Raw genomic sequence first — 22313 nt, forward strand, 5'->3', positions numbered from 1 at the left:
CATCCCACAGGAATGGGGCCTAAACCGGCAGTCAGACATCCCCTGAGGGTCCTGGATTAGAGAGGGTGCAAGACGGGCTGAGGGACCCCCCACCAGACATGAATTTCATACACCAGGCCTCTAGTAGATAATAAAAGGGTAATATGCAAATTGACCCTAACAGCGGAACAACCAGGAACGACCAGTACCTATGACGTGCACTGCAGGAGCTGCCCCCTGGTGGTCATTGCACTTCCACAGGGGGAGCACCACTCAGCCAGAAACCGGCTCATGGCTGGCCAGTGCAGCAGTGGTGGCGGGAGCCTCTCCCGCCTCCACAGCAGTGCTAAGGATGTCCGAGTAACGGCTTAGCGCCGCTCCCCCCGGGGAGAGCGGGGCTAAGCCATTACTCGGACATCCCCCAAGGGCTCCTGGGCTGCCAGAGGGATGTCTGATTGCCAGCTTAGGCCCGATCCCCTGGGAAGCAGGCCTAAGCCATCAGTCGGACATCCTGGAGGGGTCCCGGACTGTGAGAGGATGCAGGCCAGGCAGAAGGACCTCCCAAGTGCATGAATTTTCATGCACTGGGCCTCTAATAAGAAGATAGTTTGGAACAGAATCAAATCATAGTCTTAAACCTCTTGACATAGAAGGAACACAATGGCACAATGAAGTCCAAATCTTTCATTTCACAAATTAAGAAACTGAGAAAGAGAAATGCACTTGGGTATTTTGAGAGTGTCTGATGCTCCAAGCTTTGCAATCTGAAGCTCTAGTTGGGAGCTACCTTTATTCCTGAACCCAAGAATAAACTGGCATCCTAACCCTGAGGTTATGGCAATTAATTTCTCAGTTCAACATGAATCCTCCATCTTCAAATATACACACTAAACCTCTTAAGTAAATATTGGCCTGTAGATATTTTGTGTCGACAAATAAGAGCCAAACTATTTGTTCATCTGGAACTAGATTTCTGCTCACATCCAGTTCTTTCCAAGTAAAATGGCCACAGGGAACCCTTTCTTGATTCATCCAGCTAGTTAAGTAGACTCAAGAGTCTCTGTGGTTTCATATATAGTCATGTCTAATGGTTGAACAGACTGGACTGCAAATTCCTAGGGTGGAAGATTTAGGTCATGATGTTTTAAATATCAGTTTTACACACCTCAATTTTAGATGCAAGAATTTCTTAAAACAACAGAAATGTATTGTCTTACAGTTTGGAGACTAGAAGTCAGAAATTAAAGTCAATGATTCCCACTCCTTCTAAAGGCTCTAAGGAAAGAATTCTTCCTTAGCTCTTCCAGCTGCTGGTGGTTCCTAGCATTCTTTGGCTGTGGCTTACATGGCTCCAACTTCTGCTTTGTCGTCACATGGACTTTATCTCTGTGTTTCTGGTGGGTTTTTTTTTCCTTTCCTATCTCTTCTAAGGACATTCTTCATTGAATTTAGGGCCCATCCTATCCAGGATAATTTCACTTCAAATTCTTACCTTAAGTACATCTGCAAAGACCCTTATTCCAAATGAGGTCACAAGTCTGATGCGCTGGTGAACAAATCTTCTGGGGGTGGCTATCCAATCCACTATAATAATGCATTGTTTTATTTTTGTTCTTTCCTATTTCTGTGATAGTATTGTTTTTACATAATCATTTGGTAATAAGCAGGAGAATATAACATGGCTTTAAAAAATCTATAAAACTCTTTGACTAGAATGATTTAGGAACTCTCTAGATGGAGCATTATCTAAAGGATTTGTTTAAATGTCAGATAAAATTAAGATTTAAATGCCATTATATTGAATAAGTTTAATTTCTCTTTTGGCCCACCAGCAGTTAGGGATACATAAAAAAGACCTTATTGATTTAGCATATAAGCACAGTATGCATGAATTTGTGTTTACCCCAGGTTTGTCCCCTTATATAGCTGGGGAGAAATATTTTCTATTTGATTTCACCTCTAAAAATTATATTTCACAGCCCAGAAACACTCCTAACAGCATCTACAGATAAATTATTCCCACATTCTTAAGTTCATCCAGAAATTTAAAAGTAAGCCAAAGCGATAACCTTATGCAGTAAGTAGTCATTGTGCACACAATTAAGATTCCCTAGGAGTTCTAATTCTGTAGGTGGGGACTTGGGCAGAAAATGTACAGTTTGCAGGTAAAGGTTTCCTGTCTAGGGGAATTGTTCAGCATGGTGATCTTAAGCTCAATTACGTTCTCTGCATTCATAATACCTTGTGATCACTTTACAAAAAAACATCTCAAACATCAATAAACTTACACAATTCACTTGTGTGTAAAAGCATCTAAGGAATGGAGCCATCCACATAGTGATAGAAAAGATACCAATGCATGATTTATTTTGCAATCTAGCTTCTTGCAGGGTCTAATGAGTCCATTACCCACATCCCTTCAGCACCTTGTGCATCATTTGCAGTATATTAATTTGAACACATTTATAGGGTTTTCCCAGTGATAGTTCTAGAGTCTAGTCATATGTCTCTATTCCATCTCCCCATTTAGATGGTAGATAATCTTCTCAGGGGGGAGGGCAGCAATTTCTCAGTGGTCCATGATCAGCTACTTACACGGATAACTCAATACTAAAAAAACTGATGAACAATAGTGTACCTAGGTTTTCTCTCCCAAACCTGCATAAAGCATTTCCATTTGTATGATTTCTGAGAGGTCAACTTAGCCAAGGCACCAATAAGTATAAGATGGCTTGGGAAATCAATCAGTTTGAACCATTGCTTTGACCACAATGTGAAACAAATGATGAGGGTAACAGGGAAAATTTCAGCACTGCTTCCTTCTATCTTATTACTAGAGGCCCGGTGAACAAAATTCCTGCACTTGGGGGGAGGGGTTTCTCAGCCCGGCCTGCACCCTCTCTCAGTCCGGGACCCCTCAAGGGATGTCCAACTGCCAGCTTAGGCCCAAACCCCGGGGGGATCCCACCACCGCAGCTGTGCTCACCAGCCTTGAGCCTGGCTTCTGACTGAGCAACGCTCCCCCTGTGGGAGTACACTAACCACCAGGGGGCAGCTCCTGCATTGAGCGTCTGCCCCCCTGGTGGTCAGTGTGCATCATAGCGACTGGTCGTTCGCTGGTCATTCCTCCATTCTGTCAATTTGCATATTAGGGTTTTATTATACAGGATATGCATCCTTTCCTGCCCCCTATAATCCACTGCTGCCTCCTGTGCTCTCTGTGACTCCTTTCTCTTTAAAGAATGCCCTACCCCACCACACACAGACACACTCACACACTTCAGCCCAGCACTGAGGTATTCTTAGGGGCTCGATTCCAGACTATCCCATCCTCTAGCTTCAACAATCAAAACCTAGTTCCCTAGCAGTAAAGATACTAAATATTTACTTAAAGTAATGTCCACTAAGAGAGTGGCTGCAGTGTTCCAGACAGAGCACCAGACTCCAGTTTGGAAGTCCTGGGTATGCACCCTTGCTCTATCATTTGCTAATTCTGTGGCCTTGAAAAATCACTTTGTACCTTCCAGAGACCTCCTGATTAAGGCTGGCATCATGGCCATGCAAAGGCTCTTGAAAACATTTACTGTTATAGAGTAAGTGACTAATAGATATAACCTTTGTGCATGTTTTCTGAAAAGGAGAGTTGATTATGTCAAATATACTGTAACCTAATTAAAGTTTGAATGGAGGAAAGACTGAGGGCTGATACACCAGGAAAAGTGTCAGAGGCTCTTTTATAAAGATTACAGACCTGTAAGCTTTTCTTTTTTGTGTGTGTTTTGGTTTTGTTTTTTGTTTGGTGATCCTCGCCAAAGGATAATTTTCCACTGATTTTTAGAGAGAGTGGAAGGGACAGGGAGAGACAGAGATAGAGAAACGTTAATGTGAGAGAGACACATCAATTGGTTGCTCCCTGCATGTGCCCCGACCAGGGCCAGGAATTGAGCCTGCAACCCAAGTATGTGCCCTTGACTAGAATTGAACCCAGGATGTTTCAGTTCATGGGCCAATACTCTATCCACTGAGCCAATCCAGCTAGGGCTAAGCTTTCTTCTTCCTTTTCTTCTTTCTTTCTTTCTTTCTTTCTTTCTTTCTTTCTTTCTTCCTTCCTTCCTTCCTTCCTTCCTTCCTTCCTTCCTTCCTTCTTTCCTTCCTTTCTTCCTTTCTTTCCTTAACCAACTGCTGTAAGATATGTTGTACACAATAGGGATCAAGTTGTTCAGCAATAAAAATGGGTGAAATTTCCAGAGGAGCCTGTGATTATTCAAATGTACTTCTCAATATGTCATTGCTTTCTCAATTAATGGGCTTCAAAACATTCCTTAGTAGAAATTTGAGTGTGCAAACATATAGACACAGGGACACACACACACTTTCATATGCCTTTTATTCTCAAGGAACAGACTGGCGATCACAGAACTGATTGCAATTGAAAAATCAACTCCCCCAGGAAATCGGGGTTGAAGTATGCTGCACAGAAGCTTTAAGTTTCGGAAAAACCAGCATCGCTGACATAAAGTCAAAGAGTTGCCTCAAGCCCTGCACATATCCATCAATTTTTAAAAGCCAGTGTTCAGTTTATTCTGATAAACACAATCAAAACTGCCTTAAAATGTTTTTTTTTGTTTGTTTGTTTGTTTTTGTTTGGTTTTTTTTGGTGGTGGTGGTGGTGTGTTTTTTTTTTCTGGTGTTCAGAAGGTCAGCTTTAAATGCTTTCACATTTCTTCAGTTGGCTTCTATTATTATTTCAGGAAAATAACTTTTAATAGGAGGATAAGCTATGCTTTCTAAAGTTTCTGGGACTATAAGAGGAGAAAAATGAGGAGGGGGGTCACAAGTGACCTAGCCCAGAGGACCTCATAATTAAATAGTGGGGCTTTGAGTAGCAACAGGAAACCACTGACAATGGATCAATGGGTAAAGAAGAGTTTGTGTCTCAGACAATCAAGCAACAGTCCAACGGATGCTTTGGGGGCATTGAGGAATCTTTTATGAGGGTTTAGGGCCCTAGGATCAATTTTAATTTCACTGAATTCATAAGATGCAATGGCAAAGTTTTTAAAATGAAAACCTTTCATCTTTTTAACAAACACCTCCCTCTAGAGAGAGTCACAGTACTTTTTCTGAGCTGAGAGCTGCCAAATGCAGAACTAGATATCCTTAAAAAGTAATTGCTTCTTTGGTTAAGGCTCAAATGGGTAGTTCTTGAAAAGAAATAACCACCTTCAAAAGTTTCAAATAAAGGAAGACACTCTGATTCTCAAATATAAAAATAATAAAATAGCTTTAAAAAAAACCAACTCTGCAATTCCCATGAGGATACACAGAACTGGTGAAATGTCTTCTCTGTCTTGAAACTACATTTCTCACAGCCAAATTGCAAGTGTTGGAGAAGGGGTCAGAAAGAACACTAGAGTAATATGACTACAAAATATAACATAAAATTATTTTCAGATCATTTTCAGAATGGAACCAATTTTCAAGAGACAATAAAAGTCAACAGTTATCATGCGAATTGCTGAACACCACAGAATTAATGACAACGAGGCGGACTCAGACTTTAAGAGGCTGACAACCCAGTAAGTGTGTGATTTCTGCATCCAAGTCTCCGAACCCACCAAGGTCTGAATCAAGTGACTTAAAACAAGGTGTTAACATGCATTTCCTTAACATTATGCACCCACCACTCCCTGTATCCCCTAAAGAGAAAGGGATTAATGGGACTCAGAGAATTATTCAAATTAAATTTTAGAAACATAACCTCCCAATGCCATAAATAAAATAATTATTATGTAGGTAATTTCCTGTAATAGAAACTATGTACAAAATGGCCACTGAGTCAATTCAGGCCACAATGACATCCTGCGCAAATGACATTTTAAAAAATATGTTTCTATTGAGTTTTTTTAGAGAGAGAAAGAGGCAAGGATAGAGAGATAGAAACATCAATGAGAAAGAAACATGGATGGGGCTGTCTTCTGCAAGACCCATACTGAGGATCAAGCCTGCAACCCAGGCATGTGCTCTGACCGGGAATTGAACCTGTGACCTCTTGGTTCATGGGTCTACAATCAACCACTGAGCCACGCTGACTAGGTAAATGACTACTTTTAAGAACATCTGAACCACTCATGTGACTGTTATATGGAGGGATCCTTTCTTTCTAGAGTCAATGGGTGGCCAGTGAAGGGAGTAGTGCATATACATTATGATGCTGTAACTTAGGGGGCATTGGGAAGACATTCATGCCAACAACAGAAAATCCTCAATTTGTCTTTATTTGGTACTTAGTTAATGGAAGAGTCTTTCATTGCACAGCTAAAGTAAGGGTTAAAAGCCCCTCTGTGAGTAGAGGGAATCCACTGGAGTCCTTTCTACAGTATAAGTAACTGCTAATCAGACATGCAAATACATGTGTTATAAGGAAGGAAGGGTGGAGAGTTAGAGGCAGGAGTAAAGGTCCTGTAGAAGAGGCTCTGTAAGGGTAGAAAAAGCAGCAGAAGAAACAAGCATTAAAATCAAATTCCACCCACTTCTCAATTTTGTTTTTTCGGGCTACACCTGGATATGAAAACCTTGGAAAAAACTTCTGCTGCTTTGGAGAAAATAGAGCATAAACAAGGTCAGCAATGAATATATACACTGTTTGGATTTCTATTAAGTAGAAAAAACACACAGAGTAAATGTATAAGGTTGTATTTGGAGGAATAAAAAATGTTAATGACTAGAAGGCACATTATAAATATTAAGTGCACAGAAAAGCTTTGATGAGTTCAGTCTATTACATAGCTGTGACCACTAATACATAACTATTAAGTCTTTCGAATAATTATCCTTAGTCACACTAAGTTCACTCTACTTCTGCAGTTCACTCTATGCTAACACCCCAGGGCATCTACTCCTGCCATCTAATTCCCAGGTCTATGACAGGTGCCTGGCCCTGCTGCTTCTTAAGCTGATCCCACGCCTACACAGGAGCCAGCCTGAGCAGCAATTCTTGCACTTCAGAATTTCCACCATTCTAGGTCCTGGAGGTTTCTCTAATAACTCTCCATAGAGGTGGAATGAAAAGGCAAAACCCTGCTTCTCTGAGGTTCAGCCAAGGCAAGGTTGGGTTTTCCCAAATAACTTTTCTTACGAAAAATAAAGAGAGGGAGGGGAAGAGTGAGAGAAGGCAAGAATACACACATATACACACATTGATGAAATTAAACACACACAAAAAACCTGTGTCTACTTTCCTGCTTGCCTGGGTCTAATCCTCATAGCTTTGAGGGCATTGTATTATACCTTAGTATAATATAATGCAAATACATTGCTATACAATAGAAAGATCCAGGAGAGGACTCAAATACTAGTAAGAAAGGAGTTTTTTTTAAAAAGGAAAAAAATGAGGGCTAACACAAGTCACTCCTTCCCCGTGCTCTGTCTATCTCTGATATCCATTTTAATGTTTACAGAAAATGTGAAGGCTAGGGGATGCTTCAGAGGACTCCAATAAGTGCATATATTAACTGATGCTTGAGAAATACAGCTGCAAAATTCACTAAACATGACTCCACCCTGATGGCACAGAGGTAGCCTTCATTCTACAAGTTATCTTTCTTTGTATGGTGCTTATCATAGAGATGAATACTCAAGTCCTATTAATGAGCAATTAACAAAAAAAACCCTCTTTTTTAAATATCTAGGGTTGGTTTATTGCCCAGTAATTTTAAAGATATATCAGAGGTGAGTCTTGATAGTTTTGGGAAGTTTTTCTTTGAAAAAAAAATAAAGATTTTGTCAACTTAGTTAACTTACGTTAAAAAAGGACAGCATAAGTTTGCAACAGCAACAACAAAGCAGAGTACACAGGACTTGATTGAAAATCCATAAACATTTCAGATCAAATTTTAAAAATATTTTAAAATAACTAACATTAGCTCAATGCCAATAAAAATCATTCTGTAAATGTGCTAAATATTTCCAATGTCTCTAGAGATCCATGTGTAGGTGGAAGATAAAATAACCTATCTGAGAAGAAAAATAGAAGCAAGGTTAGTAGTGGGCAAAATTGGCATTAAAAACCCTACTAAAGAAAAGAGGGATCGTTGAGGCTTTGATGTTCCAATTTAGTAGGAAATAATTGGTTAAAAAAAAAGACAACAGGCCCTGAACCAACTGGCATATGGTGAGCCCCAGGTCCTCAAACCTAGACTTAAATTCAGTTTCAGCTTCCCCAGAAATGGAGTCTTAAACCAACCCATCAGGCATCATCTGATCAGCACTAGTTAGGTAATCTGCTTGAGAAACCTCTGCCATCCCCTAAAGAAAAGTAACCTGCAATAATTAATCACCTGTTTTGCCTAGTATAACTTCCTATTCCTGCTCCCTTCGCCTATAAAATCTCTTGCCTTGTATATCTCTTTGGAGCACCTTTTTATCTGCTAGATTGGATGCTGCCCAATTCATGAATCATTGAATAAAGCCAATACGATCTTTAAAATTTGCCCAGTTGAATTCTTTTACCAAAGTTAAACTTTATGTGGGAAAAAAATATATGTATTTTGCTTAGGTGACTTTTCAAATCTTATTAAGAGGCAGGGATGGGGTAAAAGGTCAGGAATTTTTACATACTTAAGCATCTCAATAGTTTGCTCAGAAATATTTTTTAAGACAGTGTTGGTGATTTTATTCTTTTTAAAAAATATTTTTAATTGAATTCAGAGAGAGGAAGGGAGAGGGAAGGAGGGATAGAAACATCAATGATGAGCGAATCATTGATTGATTGCCTTCTGCATGCCTCCTACCAGGGATCGAGACCCTGACCGAAAATCGAAACATGACCTCCTGCTTCATTCATGGATGGATGCATAACCACTGAGAAAAAAATGGCTGGGCTATTTTTTTTTAATTACTTCCAAATTTTGGGATCCCAGATAGCCAGAGTTAATCATGTAACAGTGAAGTGAACCAATTTTCTGCTCCTAAGATTGTATTTTGCTCTTTATTTGATTGAAATGTAAGCTTTTAAAGGTATTTTGGCTTGGAAAATTAGGCATGGCATTAAGGTTGCCAAATTTGGTAAATAGAATTCAAATGCCTGGTTAAATTTTATCCTAGAATAAACAACAAATAATTTTAATATATGTATGTCCCCAATACGGCATACTTACACATCTAAGTTAAGAAGTAGGTGTTATCTGAGCTTCAGATTTCACTGGTCATCCTGTTATTTTATCTGACAATCCCAGCAGCCATAACTGCATCATGCAGTCCACTGTATTAGTGGGTAAGCATTCAATAATATAGGGCATTACAAAATAATTACCGTGGGCTATCATAGATAACATGTAGGGGAAAATTTAAACATTCAGTCATCCTTATTAAAGTGGCTGAGAGGGACAGTACATATATACAATTAACATGACTCACAGGAGACTAAAGAAAATGAATATTTTAGTGTATTAAGCTGTCTTATCCTCACTTGACAAAACAAGATCAGCCTTTTAAGACAAATATATCTAGTTAACTCCATTTAGTACCAAGTGAAAGACTTTCCTTCTAAACCTGACACAAAAGCATGTACTTCCTTCATGAGAAAAAACTAGCAAGTTGTGGCAATTTTAGCCTCTCTCAGAAAATTGTTAGAGAGGGCTATTAATATTCTCTTCATTTCCCCATCTAAAGGAGAGCTGAGCTAAAATAAGAGGATTGGAGGCAATGTCTATAATATACTAAGAGATTTAGAGGGAGAGCATTGCTGTGCATATGTTTGGTAGGAGTACAAATGATTTCCATTCTGATGGCTCTGGAAACCTTACATCCAAGCCATATTTAATCAGAGAAAAATGACTGTCCTACTTTCTTGAAAGATATTAAAAGACACCAACATCTTCTCTGGGTAAAAAAAGGTGTGGATGAGCAATGTCAAATCTTATCTACTTACTCTTGTGTTAGACTCCTTGTGAGTGTGTAACTGTCAGGCTGGAAGTGTAGAAATTTGGGGACTTGCTTGGAAATGCCCTTGAGATCATGCTCGATTCTGAGCCATGAAGTGCAGGTGTGAATTTCTTGGCAGCTTTAGAATTCTTGTCCATTTCTTCATGGCTGGTTTCCCAGTTTGTTTAACCAAGAACATACCCACACACTAGATTGGAACTGATCTCAAGCAGTCCAGAAGCTGCACCTTGCCTTCTGTTTTCATTTGGAAATGGAAAAAAGAAAGGAGGCCAGGAACTCTGCCTCATGATGAGTAACAATAGAGGAGTTGCATTAACTGTTTCCATACTGAGAGATACTCTGCCTGCAAAAACTAATATGTATTTAACATTTGGTAAGCCACTGTCCCTTGGAAATACATCAGTGACCACTGCTTCCTTGAGACTAACAAGATGGGGATAGTCCATGGATTACTTATTGATTCACTAAACAAATGCTTCTTCAATACATGTCAAGTGCCAGACAGTGGGTTAAGTGTTAACAATACAGCGATGAAACAAATGTACAAAGTTCCTGCTGTCACAGAGCTTTCAGTTTAGAGGGAAGAGACGTGTGGATAGGTGATTGGATGGAGTGTAAATCAAGGTTGAGAGTTTTTAGAGGTGAATTTGGGGAGGAACGTAGGAACAGATCTTAAAATCCTTTCCAACAATATTAAGTTTAAACTTTTTCCTAAGGGCAACACTGAGTTTATGGAGGTTTTTAACCAAGGTAATGGTACAATGATATAAGTATTTTATAAAAATGTATTTGGTTGCCAACAGCAGAGGAATGATGAGCTACAGGGCATAGTGGGAATTTGAAAATAAAAGTGGAAAAATATTCTTGAAGAGAAAAAATTTGCTAGGTGAAATAAAAAGGGGAGAAAATCATTCAAAGTAAGCAAGAAACCTATTGTCCAGATCTTGGTTTCTAATATCATTATTTAAAAAGGAGGGGAGGGGAGCCAGGAAGTCTTTCAGAAATGGCTGAGGCAGAAAATTGATAAGATGAGCCTCAAGCATCTTGTTGTACCAGTAACAAAATTCAAGTAAAACAAACAAAAATAACAATATTGGGATTATATCAAAGAGACACAGGAGCTAACTTAAGGAGTTCTAAATGGCAAAATCTAGAATCATTGGAACAACAAAATAAATATATCTATGAGTTAATATAGATATAAATAGTAATTAAATAAATAAACAAGGAGAAGAGACAAATCTCCCATACAGAAGAATTCCTAATGATTTATGTAAATACTCCATTCCCAAGAAGGTAGAAGATGACTCCCCCCTCCTTAAGTAGGAGCAACGCAGAGAGACTTCCTCCCAAAGAGTACAGTATGACCAACCTGGTCATGAGCCAGGTGTCAAGGTTAACATCAACAGTTAGAAGTCATTTTGATACTGTATACATTTAATATGATGTGATGAAAAACCCATCATCCTCATCAAATCATGAGGATACCACCAATTGGGGGAAGTCTCCAAAATATCTGATAAGTGTCCTCAAAACTGTCAAGATAATAAAAACCAAGAAAAGTCACAGCTAAGAGAAGTCTAAGAAGACATGATTAATAATTATAGTGTAGTATGAGATTCTGAAACAGAAAAAGGACACTGAAGAAGCAGGAGTAAATTATGGACTTTTGTTAAAAGTAATTGTCTCATTACCTGTGGCAAATGTACTTTATATATGTAAGGTGTCTATATATATAAAAGCCTAAGCGACCTTTACTACCAGATGACTAGACGACCAGCCAGTAGCTATGACATGCACTGACCACCAGGGGGCAGACACTCAGTGCACTCCCACAGCCAATCTCCCATCGTTGGCCAACCTCCTGTGGTCCCTCCCCCTGGCCACCCCTGGGACTGGGAGAGACAGCCCTGATCGCACAGATAGCTGGCCAGGCTGAAGGACCCTACCCATGCATGAATTTGTGCACCAGGACTCTAGTTAATAATGAGAGAAACTAGATGTGGTATATATGAAAGCTCTTTGTACTATCTCAGACAAGGTGAAACTATCTACACCCCAAGCACACAGACTCACAATAAAGTGTTCCTCTGTGGTTCAGATTGACCTAGATGAAAACTAGATGGAAAAATAAAACGCTAGAAGAGACATTGTGCATGACCCAACCCAACACCTTCATTTTAGAGAGAGGAAACTGAAGCTCACAGAGGTGAAGTGAGTCATCAAGGTCCCACAGCTACTTGGTAACAGAGACAGGACCCCACTCTAGGATTCCACGAGTCCACTTTACTGAATCTTAATGATTCACCAGGATTTGGGGAAACTGTAGTTTCCCCTGAAAGGGTTTCTACTGAGCAGTAGATATCTTGCTTTCACATGTTATGGCAAAAGAAATCAAGACGCTTATTTACAAAACAGCAGTGCTTGATAACTCATTTCAAATCATTTAACAGTTTGCCAGCTGGTGTCTGTGAAAAGCTATGCTGCCACTTACTTCCCTGGTCCAATATCTATTTCAGTAAATGTATCATTATTTGTCATATGTTGTAAAAATAGACTCTAAATTCAAGTTATTGCATATTTTTGTTCATTATTCAGGTCTAAGAACCCACTTAGCTAATATAGACGTCATACACACCTTCCGAGTAAAAGATCTGTTTTGGTAAATAACATTTTTATTGGCAGCACATCACCAGCCTCTATATTTCCAAAGAAACCTTTAGTTTTATTGCTACATTTTGTGTGTGTGTTTTAATTAAAGTGGTTTTTTTCCAAGAAATTTTCCCATTTCTTACAAGGAAAGATATGTAAATCATTTGGGGATTTTAAATACATCCTGTAAATAATGTTAAAATGCTTGCATTTCCTACTAGCATAGAACTTTCCTGAAGGCAAGGACCATGCCTTCTCCATTATTGCATCCCCAGCATCAAGTACAATGTCTATAACATAACAATCACCTAGTAAGTATTTGTTGAATGGGTGAATAAATGCAGAGAACTTTCTTTCATGTGACATCTATAGGATTGAATTTCTCTAGTTTCCAAAACGTAGCAGTTTTGGAAATGGGCATATAGCCATACAAAGTTTCAGACAGAATTTATCAGCATGCCCGATGCTTCCTTTCTTGCCTCAACCTCAACTATAAAATCCCCATTTTCTTGAGTTAACGTTCACATGAGGTGATAATTGCCAGCAGCAGAATCTATTTGAAAAGTAGATCAAATGTATAAAAGGGGCTACACTTTTATTTGTTTCTTTCTTTTCCATATCTCTATACACAAGACACACCAGAGATCATCAAGTAAAAAGCTTTTCACAGCATCTCATTTGCTACAGCAACACAATGCCTGTGGACTTCTTGAAGACAAAAGAATGTATTCTTTTATATTCCAGGACAGTGTCAGCTTTATATCCCAAGGTTTACCACAATGGCTATTCCCTGGTAAGTGCTCATTAAATATTAGTCAAAATAAGATAGTGAACAAAAACATCAGTAGGTATGCCCTACTTTGAGTAAACCTGACATTTGTTTGGTATCCCTTAATCACAGCTCACAGTCATCTTTGTAGAACCCCATCTATTGCAGAAAATTAGGTCTATCTGTAGCAGTTTTAAAATAAAAGACATTTATGTCTACTTTCTCTTCACAGAGTTAAAGCTATAATTTTAGAAACAAACAAAAGAGTTTCCCATTTGTTACAAGATAGATTTCTTCTGATTTTGCATCTTTTCGCAAACATCCCCTATTTTGTCAAATGATTACACGCCACTAACAAAGCCCACAGCTATTTAAGATCCAACAAAGCAGATACATTTCCCTAGAACCTTAGGAAAACACTGTGCTGAGCTCTTGCAAAATGCTATCCTAGTTCTTGAGCTTAAACTAAATAATAGAGACCTTCAATCAATATGGATAAAACCTTAGAGCCCTGAGGAAGAAAGATGAATTGTCCAGCAGCTTCACATAATATTGTCAGCTTCCTCAATGTAGCCAAAATTGGCAACTAAAAACAGTTGAGTGGGAGTTGGGTGGGAATGTTTTTATGTTGCTTTTGCCCTTTCCTTGGTCAATATTTCACCACAAAGGATACTGGTTCCAAGTATTAAATTTAGGGCAGTTTCCAATGTATTAGCCAACTCTAAAACTAGAAACCCAAGTTGGTTTCCAGTTCTCTATTTAATGAGTGCACCCAAGATGCATAAATGGAAGCAGAAGTGTGTGTTCCATTTTAAAAGCCATGCTCATCCTTCTTGGAACCTAGTCAGTGATGATGAAGAGTTAACCAAGCTTTTTTAGACAGTGTTCCATTTATTAGTTTCATTAATAACAATAATGGGCAAAAGCCTGTCTCGGTTGAAGAAAAAATTGCCACAGGATGTAAATAAACTATTGTGCGTGATCATCAACTACATGCCTTGTTGGATTTGAGACCAAACAAAAATTTAAGTTATTACTCATATTACTCATTAAATTTATATTTTGCCATTAGTGTTCCTAAAGCCTTGCCAAGGTGTCTTTGAGAATTCCAATGCTCTGGTTCCTTTTCATTTTCCTGGGGGGTGGGGGGAGTATGCGGAACAGTGCAGAGAGAAATACATCTTTCACTTGTTGTACCCCTCCCCCTACACTACCTCAGTCCCCTCCAGGCCGTCACATAGGCCTCTGCATCAATTCTACCTGGTTTCCTGGCCTCTTGAACCTGCCCACTCCAATCCATCACGCAGTAATCCCCCTAAAGCACAGATGCGACAGGTCATCTCCTTACTCAAAAAACAAATGTCAGTGGCTATCAAATAAAGTTCAGCTTTGCTTGACATGCAAGGCTATTTATAATCTGGCTCTAATTTGTTTCCCCAGCTTTGTCTACTTACACATCTAACCCCACTGAACACAACTGCCAATTATGTTCACACTTTTTCTCATTTCTTCAGGCCCTGAGTCATGCTGATTTCTCTTCCCTAAAGCATCTGGTTGAACTACCACTAATTCCAGGTTGGAAGTAATTTTTTCTCTATTTTTAGTTCCCAAAGCATTGTATTGGGATGACTCCTAAGCTCCTATTTTTTCATATTTTGTGTTATATTTATTTCAAAGTATGATCTTTGAGATTAAAGGATGAGTCATAGACATTTTAATGTTCTGTATGACTTCAAAAATACAGAGCTGGGTGTGTCATAGGTATTTAGTAAATGTGGATGAATGAATGAAGTAAGGAATGAAAATTATCTCTTCTATATCACACTATTTCCCCACTCCAATGATATGACAGGAACATGAGCCATTTAAGCAGTGTAATCAAAGTGTGGGCTCTGAAGATCAGAGTGAGTCTATATGATACAGCTGAGGTGTCAAAACACATTAAAAATAATAATGCAAAAATAACCAGGTGAAATCTAAGCTGAGCATTCTCTTCTGGCACCTCCTCCCTTACCATTCAATTTAGAATTGTGTTCTATTATTATCATGTCTACTAAAAGGTCCTATTTTCTGCTGATTCTTAACTAGATAAAATACATACAACTTTCAGAGATCGAAAATATCAGTATAAGTAATGGACTAATTCTTTTTTAACTTATTAAATGTAATAAAAAATACACCTTACTTGACATAGTAATCTTTTTATCAAGTATCCAACACTAGGAAATGTTCAATCATCTGCTCAAGACTGATAATCCTGACTCTAACATAGATATTGGAGAATCTTAAGTTATTACCCGTATTAACTTAAGAGTAAATCAATAGTAAACAGAAGTGAAACCATTCAAATCCCTGGGCATTCATTCAAGACCTTCTATACTGTAGGTGATAAAAGAAAACTTGAGCCATCCCCTCAAAATACTTGGACAAGACCAACACTGATAATGCCTAATGCCTAACCTTAATGGGATCCACACTTCAGAAGGCTGTTTGGACAGGCTCTGCCTCTACATGGAAGGGGCAGCTGACAAGGGTCTCTGGAGGACCAACTGTCCACCAAATTTTGTTGAATTTACATCCAATTTTTTTCTCATTTTGCTCCCTTACTTATATCCTCACCACTAGTACTTTCTTTTAGTTGGTATACTTTCTCAGTGGATTAAATTAATTGCCTTAAAATAATCTCCCTGCCTCATGTCTAGTGACCTTCTACTCAAGCCTTCAGATTGTTGTCTGTGTGTAGAGACTTCTTTCAAAAATAGAAATGCCAACATGTAATTTTCCTGCTAAAAATCTGCAAATCACTCCTACTAGCCTTTAGGATTAAGTGAAAGTGTTCAGCTCCCACCATGATCTGACTCTTTGTCCCTTCATCTACCTCTCCAATTATTCTCAAACCTGTCACTAAGCTCCAGCCACACTATACAGCCCTACTGTCCCCTGCCCCAGGCATTTGCATAGGCTCTGTCCTCAACCTGCACCTTTGTCCCACTCAGCTGCCTAACCTGGTATCTTCTAGTTGTTCTTTAAGGTTCACCCAACTCCTTTGATCTCCAAGTATGGGAATTCCACTTCATCCTGACACCTTTGCATTTTCAGACTTGAGTAGTCTGGCTCTTTTACTTGCCCAGTTATGCAAGCCTTAACCAATGGTCAGAATCCTCTGTTCTGAAATAAAGTCTCCAGTGCATATTTGTTAGGCCCATTTTCCTGTGAATAAACTGTCCCTAACATGCCTGAGTGCACCTTTTGCATTCTTTTTTTTAACACCCTTGCTGTTCTGCAGGAGCCAGCATGCTGTTCCTGAACTTGATTTCATCCTTAACTAAATATTAAGAATTTTTTGTTCTCCAATCCACCCACCAACTCACTTCCAACAGTATTAAAAAGGCCTATGTCAGTTTTTCTTGCCCTTAAAAAACAAAGGAACTTCGGGTATTTTTAGTAATAAAAACCATGAATGAATGATGGACCCCTTAGTAGAAAGTTTTGTACCCTAAAAATCTGCTAGTGGTTTGAGAAATATAGCCTCAAACAAAGGAATTAGGTAATAGGTGTCTTCACAGGAATGGCAGAAACAGGACCTGCTCTGGACAGAAGGAAGAGAAGGTGACCTAGGGTAGAAATGAACCAGGCCCTTCAGTAGAGAGAATGTGGAGCATTTGGATTCACAGGTAAGATCAGATGCAAATACGTGTTATGCACTTACAATAAATCAAAACATCTTACAGTGACCTATTAGAATCTACAAAAGGTGACCCTATGTAACCCCAGTGTCAATTTTTACACCATTCATTAGCTTTAGGCACTCTGCCTGCTATTAGGCCTCAAATGTACCCAGTTCTTTTCCCCCATGGAGCCCTCTGAACTTGCTAGTACCTCGGCTTGGAATAAGCAGGTACTTCTGGAACCTTCCCTTCCTTCAGGTCGCAGTCCAAATGTCAGCTAATCTAAAAGGCTGTCACAAACCATTCCACTTAAAGGAACTGACATCCCAGCTCTCATTATTTATCATGTCACTCTATCCCTTTCCCTTTAGCCCGTGTGATTTATTCGCTGTCTTCCTGAGGACCTTCACCTCACGTTCACTGTAGAATGTCCAGCACGCTGTATCTGGTACGCTGTAGGAGTTCAATATTAGCACAATGAATGGAAAATGAACAAATAAATGAAGGAATGAATCATAGAGGAAATAAAAAAGTGACATAAAGCAAGCTTTCTGCTTTTACAAACTTGAGCGTAAGTCAGCTGATCAGAACTTCTGCTTCTATCATCTCACATGGATATTGGGAGACCATGATCAAGCTATGAACGCAAATTAACTTGGTCCCCAAATCTTTGGAATCTGTTAAGCATATTGGGGTGGCCATGCATGAAACGAGTATGGTTGTTGGATTAAGAAAGAATTTTTAAAACTCATGTGGAGATTCTCAAGCAAGCTTCAGGTGGGAAAGAGTACCTTTTCTCTGCAGACCACAGGCAGGTCCAGGTTTTGAGCAGAGGACCTCAGAGAAACTGTTTTCCATTGGTTTGGTTTTTGTGAGAATAGGTACAAATCACTATTAGCTTTTACTTTAAAAATCTGAAATCCTTGACTTGATTGTTTACTGCCTATACAAAGTCCACCCATAGATGAGATGCCTTTCACTCCAAAGTCTACAGCGTGTGACAGCATAGTGCTTGCCACACAGGTTAGTTGTCTACCCACATTCTGACTGATTGTAGTGGTTTTTAAATGCCCCCATAGTTTCTGATAATCTCTCTTCAAAGGTGGGGTTTAATTTCTTACCACTCCTTTAATACACTGGCTTTGACTTCTACCTGATGGAATACCATGATAGTGATGCTAAGTGACCTTCAAGAATTTAAGAAAAGATAGCTTCCACATGATGCTTTCTTGGATGCCTTACCCTGTAAGAAGCCAGCCTCCACCTCACAAACACATTCAAACCCCAGGGAGAGGCCCATGAGGAGGAAAGCTAAGGTCTCCTGCCAACAGACAGTCCTGAGAGTGAGCCACATTTTCTCCCTACTTTTATTTGACTTTTAAAATTTACTTATCATTGCCCTAGCTGGTTTGGCTCAGTGGATAGAGTGTCGGCTGTGGACTGAAGGGTCCCAGGTTCGATTCCGGCCAAAGGCACATGCCTGGGTTGTGGGATTGATCCCCAGTAAGGGGCGTGCAGGAGGCAGCCGATCAATGATTCTCTCTCGTCATTGATGTTTCTCTCTCTCCCTCTCCCTTCCTCTCTGAAATAAATAAAGAAATATATATTTTTTTTAAATTTACATATTGTTCTCTTCTTTGTGTACAGTTATACAGGTTTTGATAAGCACAGCTACATAGCCGCCATCTTATCAAGGAACAGACAAGTTTCATTACCCCTCCAATTCCCTCTTATTGCCCTTTTGTAGTCCTACACCACCTCTTATTGCCCCCTTCCCTCCCCTACCACCAACCAGCACCTTACAACCACTGATCTGTTTTCCAGAATGGGACCACCTTGAAAAGTGGAATTGCAGCTGAGGCCTCAGCCGCATTGTTATGAGAAAGCTCAAGCCAGAATCACCCAGCCAAGCCAAGCCCAAATTCCCCCACAGAACCTGCAAGACAGGAAATGTCTAGTGTGTTTTTCAGCCACTAAGTTTGGAGGTAATTATTATACTGCAACAGTAGCACTGGCTTCCTTTGAAAACTGTTCATTTTTAACCTAAAAATTCCACTGGTCTTAAAGCAGATCCAGTGCCCAAGTCCCCCTGCACAGGAAACTTAGGTTAATTGAAGGTACAAGAGTGTCACTGAATGATATGACTCTGCTGTCTACTGCCTGAGATGTACGCAAAGTCTAAACTAAAATAAGTGGAACAAAATTTGAGACGCCAATCCACTATCACCTGAAAGTCCACAGCAGAAATAATTTAAAAAGTAGAAATCTCTGACTCTGGCATTATGCTTATTTTGAAGGAAGGCTGATCATTCTGACTCACATACCACTTTTTATCATTTGAAGTCCTAGATAAGATTCCTGGAAATTAATCCCCATTCCTGCTAATAAAGGCAGAAGTTGTATTATAGAGGGAGTAATAAATCTAGTGGCATCTCTAAAAGCTGAACTTGGCTTCTCAATCCTGAACCCTCTGAATAGTCAATATGATTTCTTTGCATTTCTATATTCACTCCAGCTAAGATGAAATCATAAATGTGGGGAAAACTCTTTTATTAAAGGTATGTAGTGTACTTTGCAAAAAAATTCATTCCAAGAAAACTGAGAGTTGACTATGCCTATTCAATGCTTGAGTTCAAACCAACTTTTATACTAAAATATATAAGCTCAAAAACTCAACTGTTTAAAAGAAAAGAGTTATCAGAGTTCTAGTGAATCAATAATGAGTCACATATAATCAGGAATCCCAGATCACACCATAACTTAGAAGGAGACAGTCACTTCATTTCTCTGGGCTTCAGAATCCTGCTCTGTAAAATGAAGGGGCATAAAGGATATATGCAGCCCTATATTCACAGCAGCACAATTTACCATAGCTAAGATTTGGAAACAGCCTAAGTGCTAACCAGCAGATGAGTGGATTAGAAAACTGTGGTACATCTACACAATGGAATACTATGCTGCTGTAAAAAGGAAGGAACTCCTACCATTCGAAACAGCATGGATGGACCTGGAGAGCATTATGCTAAGTGAAATAAGTCAGAGAAAGATAAATATCACACGATCTCACTCATTTGTAGAATATAATACACAAAATAAACTGATGAACAAAAACAGATCCAGAGACAGAGAATCATTGATCAGACCGTCAAACCTCAGAGGGAAGGCAGGGGAGGGTGGGGGGAAGGGAGAGAGATCAACCAAAGGACGTGTATGCATGCATATAAGCATAACCAATGGACACAGACACTAGGTGGGTGAGGGAACAAGGGGGGGAGTGGGGGGCAATGGGAGGATAAGGACACATATGTAATACCTTAATCAATAAAGAAAAAAAAAGAAGGGACATAATTCAATAATGTTCAATGTTCTTTCTAACAGTATCAGTTTATGATGCTCAGCAACATGACATTTTCAAATGAGTTCATTTGCCTGTGTCTTCAAATGAGAATTATACCAGAATAGTCTAGTTCAGAGATTTTCAACCTTTTTCATCTCATGGCACACATAAAGTAATTACTAAAATTATGCCACACATAAAAAAGATACTTTTTTTTACCAATCTGACATAAAAGGTCAAATTTTGATTGATTTACAAAAAAAATAATAATAGTATTTAACTACCCTTTTTACTCCAAAGTTACTTTTTTATTTTTTTTATATATTTTATTGATTTTTTATAGAGAGGAAGGGAGAGAGATAGAGAGTCAGAAACATTGATGAGAGATAAACATCAATCAGCAGCCTCCTGCACATCTCCCACTGGGGATGTGCCCGCAACCCAGGTACATGCCCTTGACCGGAATTGAACCTGGGACCCTTCAGTCCGCAGGCTGACGCTCTATCCACCGAACCAAACCGGTTTCGGCGAAAGTTACTTTTTTTAAAAATCAGGTGCCTATACTTGTATATAAAGACCAAGAATTAACCAATCAGATGTAACCTTATTATGTGATGTGACCAATAAGATACAATTTTTTTATATATTTGTGTTCAAGACAAGGCATTCACACTGGATGGCTATTGTTGTGTTGGCTATTGTCATTTTTTTATTTAACAATCTAAGGAAAAAGAGGTCAGTGCCCCCAACTAAATGTCAGGTATTGCATGTTCCAAAAATTCTTGCAGCACACCAATTGAAAATCACTGGTCTAGTTTCCTCTGAAACAATAAAATAACTGCATTGTTTCAATCCTAAAACTTTTAAAAGAATAAATATAATAAAAGTCTGAAAAGCAAATCTTTCATTTCCACCTAGCCATAATTTCATAATTTACACTGTCATTGTTTCTAACTAAGAAACTGCCTTATATTTGCTGACAAGAAGAATTTAAACCATAAAGCAAACCTCTAAAGTACTTTCTGACCATTAAATTTTATAATTACATAATTCAACAACTTCCTGTTGTTTTCTACATTGGATTTTATGTTCAGAAAGAGGTGACTGCTTTTCTTGTCAAATTAAAACTTGGAAGTACAGACAAATACCATCTGTTTTTAAATGAATAATACTAACATTGAATCAGTAACCAATTTCTGCATATTAATATCTATTTAGACCAATTCCATTTAAAATTATTTGTTATCTTATAAGAATAATTTTTTTTATTTGACCTGCGCTTTAAGCAAAAGAATGCAAGAATATGAACATTGTTCTATATTTTCTAATGGCTAAATAGTGTGAATACAAAAAAAAAATACAAAAGCTGTAACTTTTTTGTACATTTAAGTTATATACAAATAATAGGTAGAAAGTTATGTGGGAGTTACATGATTCAAGGTCAATATACAAAAAGCAACTACATTTTCTATATATCAGTAACAAACATATACAAATGAAATTTCCAAAATATAATACACTAGTGTTAAAGAACATAAAATACTTGAAGAAAATTTTAACAAATATGATTAAAACATTTATACTGACAATTGCAGAACACTACTGATAGAATTAAAATAAATAAATAGAGATATAGGATGTTCATGGATTAAAAACTCATTATTATGAAGAATTTAAATTATCTCCAAATTGATCTATAGATTGAACTCCATCCCATTCAATATTCCAATAAATTTTCTATGTAGAAATTAGAAAGCTAATTATACAATTTATATAGAAATGCAAAATATTTAGGACAATCAAACAATTTTTGGAAAGAAGAACAATTCTGGAAAAATTGCACTACCTAATATCAAGATTTCTGTAATGCTAAAAAAAATCACTGGCATAAAGATAGAAAAAGAAGTCAATGGAACACAATAGAATGTATAGAAATAGACTCATACGTAATCAATATGTTTTT

At 38.4% G+C, this 22313-nt stretch overlaps 1 protein-coding gene and 1 pseudogene across 3 annotated transcripts in view; both read right to left on the bottom strand.

Annotated features, from left to right (window-relative positions):
* LOC102247185 overlaps positions 1 to 1415 on the bottom strand; it is a 3424-nt pseudogene extending 2009 nt beyond the window's left edge.
* The window catches only part of ZMAT4 (zinc finger, matrin-type 4), a 336866-nt gene that overhangs the window by 90681 nt on the left and 223872 nt on the right, over positions 1 to 22313 (bottom strand). The window lies entirely within an intron of this gene.

Source organism: Myotis brandtii, unplaced genomic scaffold (genome assembly GCF_000412655.1).
Source record: "Myotis brandtii unplaced genomic scaffold, ASM41265v1 scaffold103, whole genome shotgun sequence".
Taxonomy (NCBI): Eukaryota; Metazoa; Chordata; class Mammalia; order Chiroptera; family Vespertilionidae; genus Myotis; species Myotis brandtii.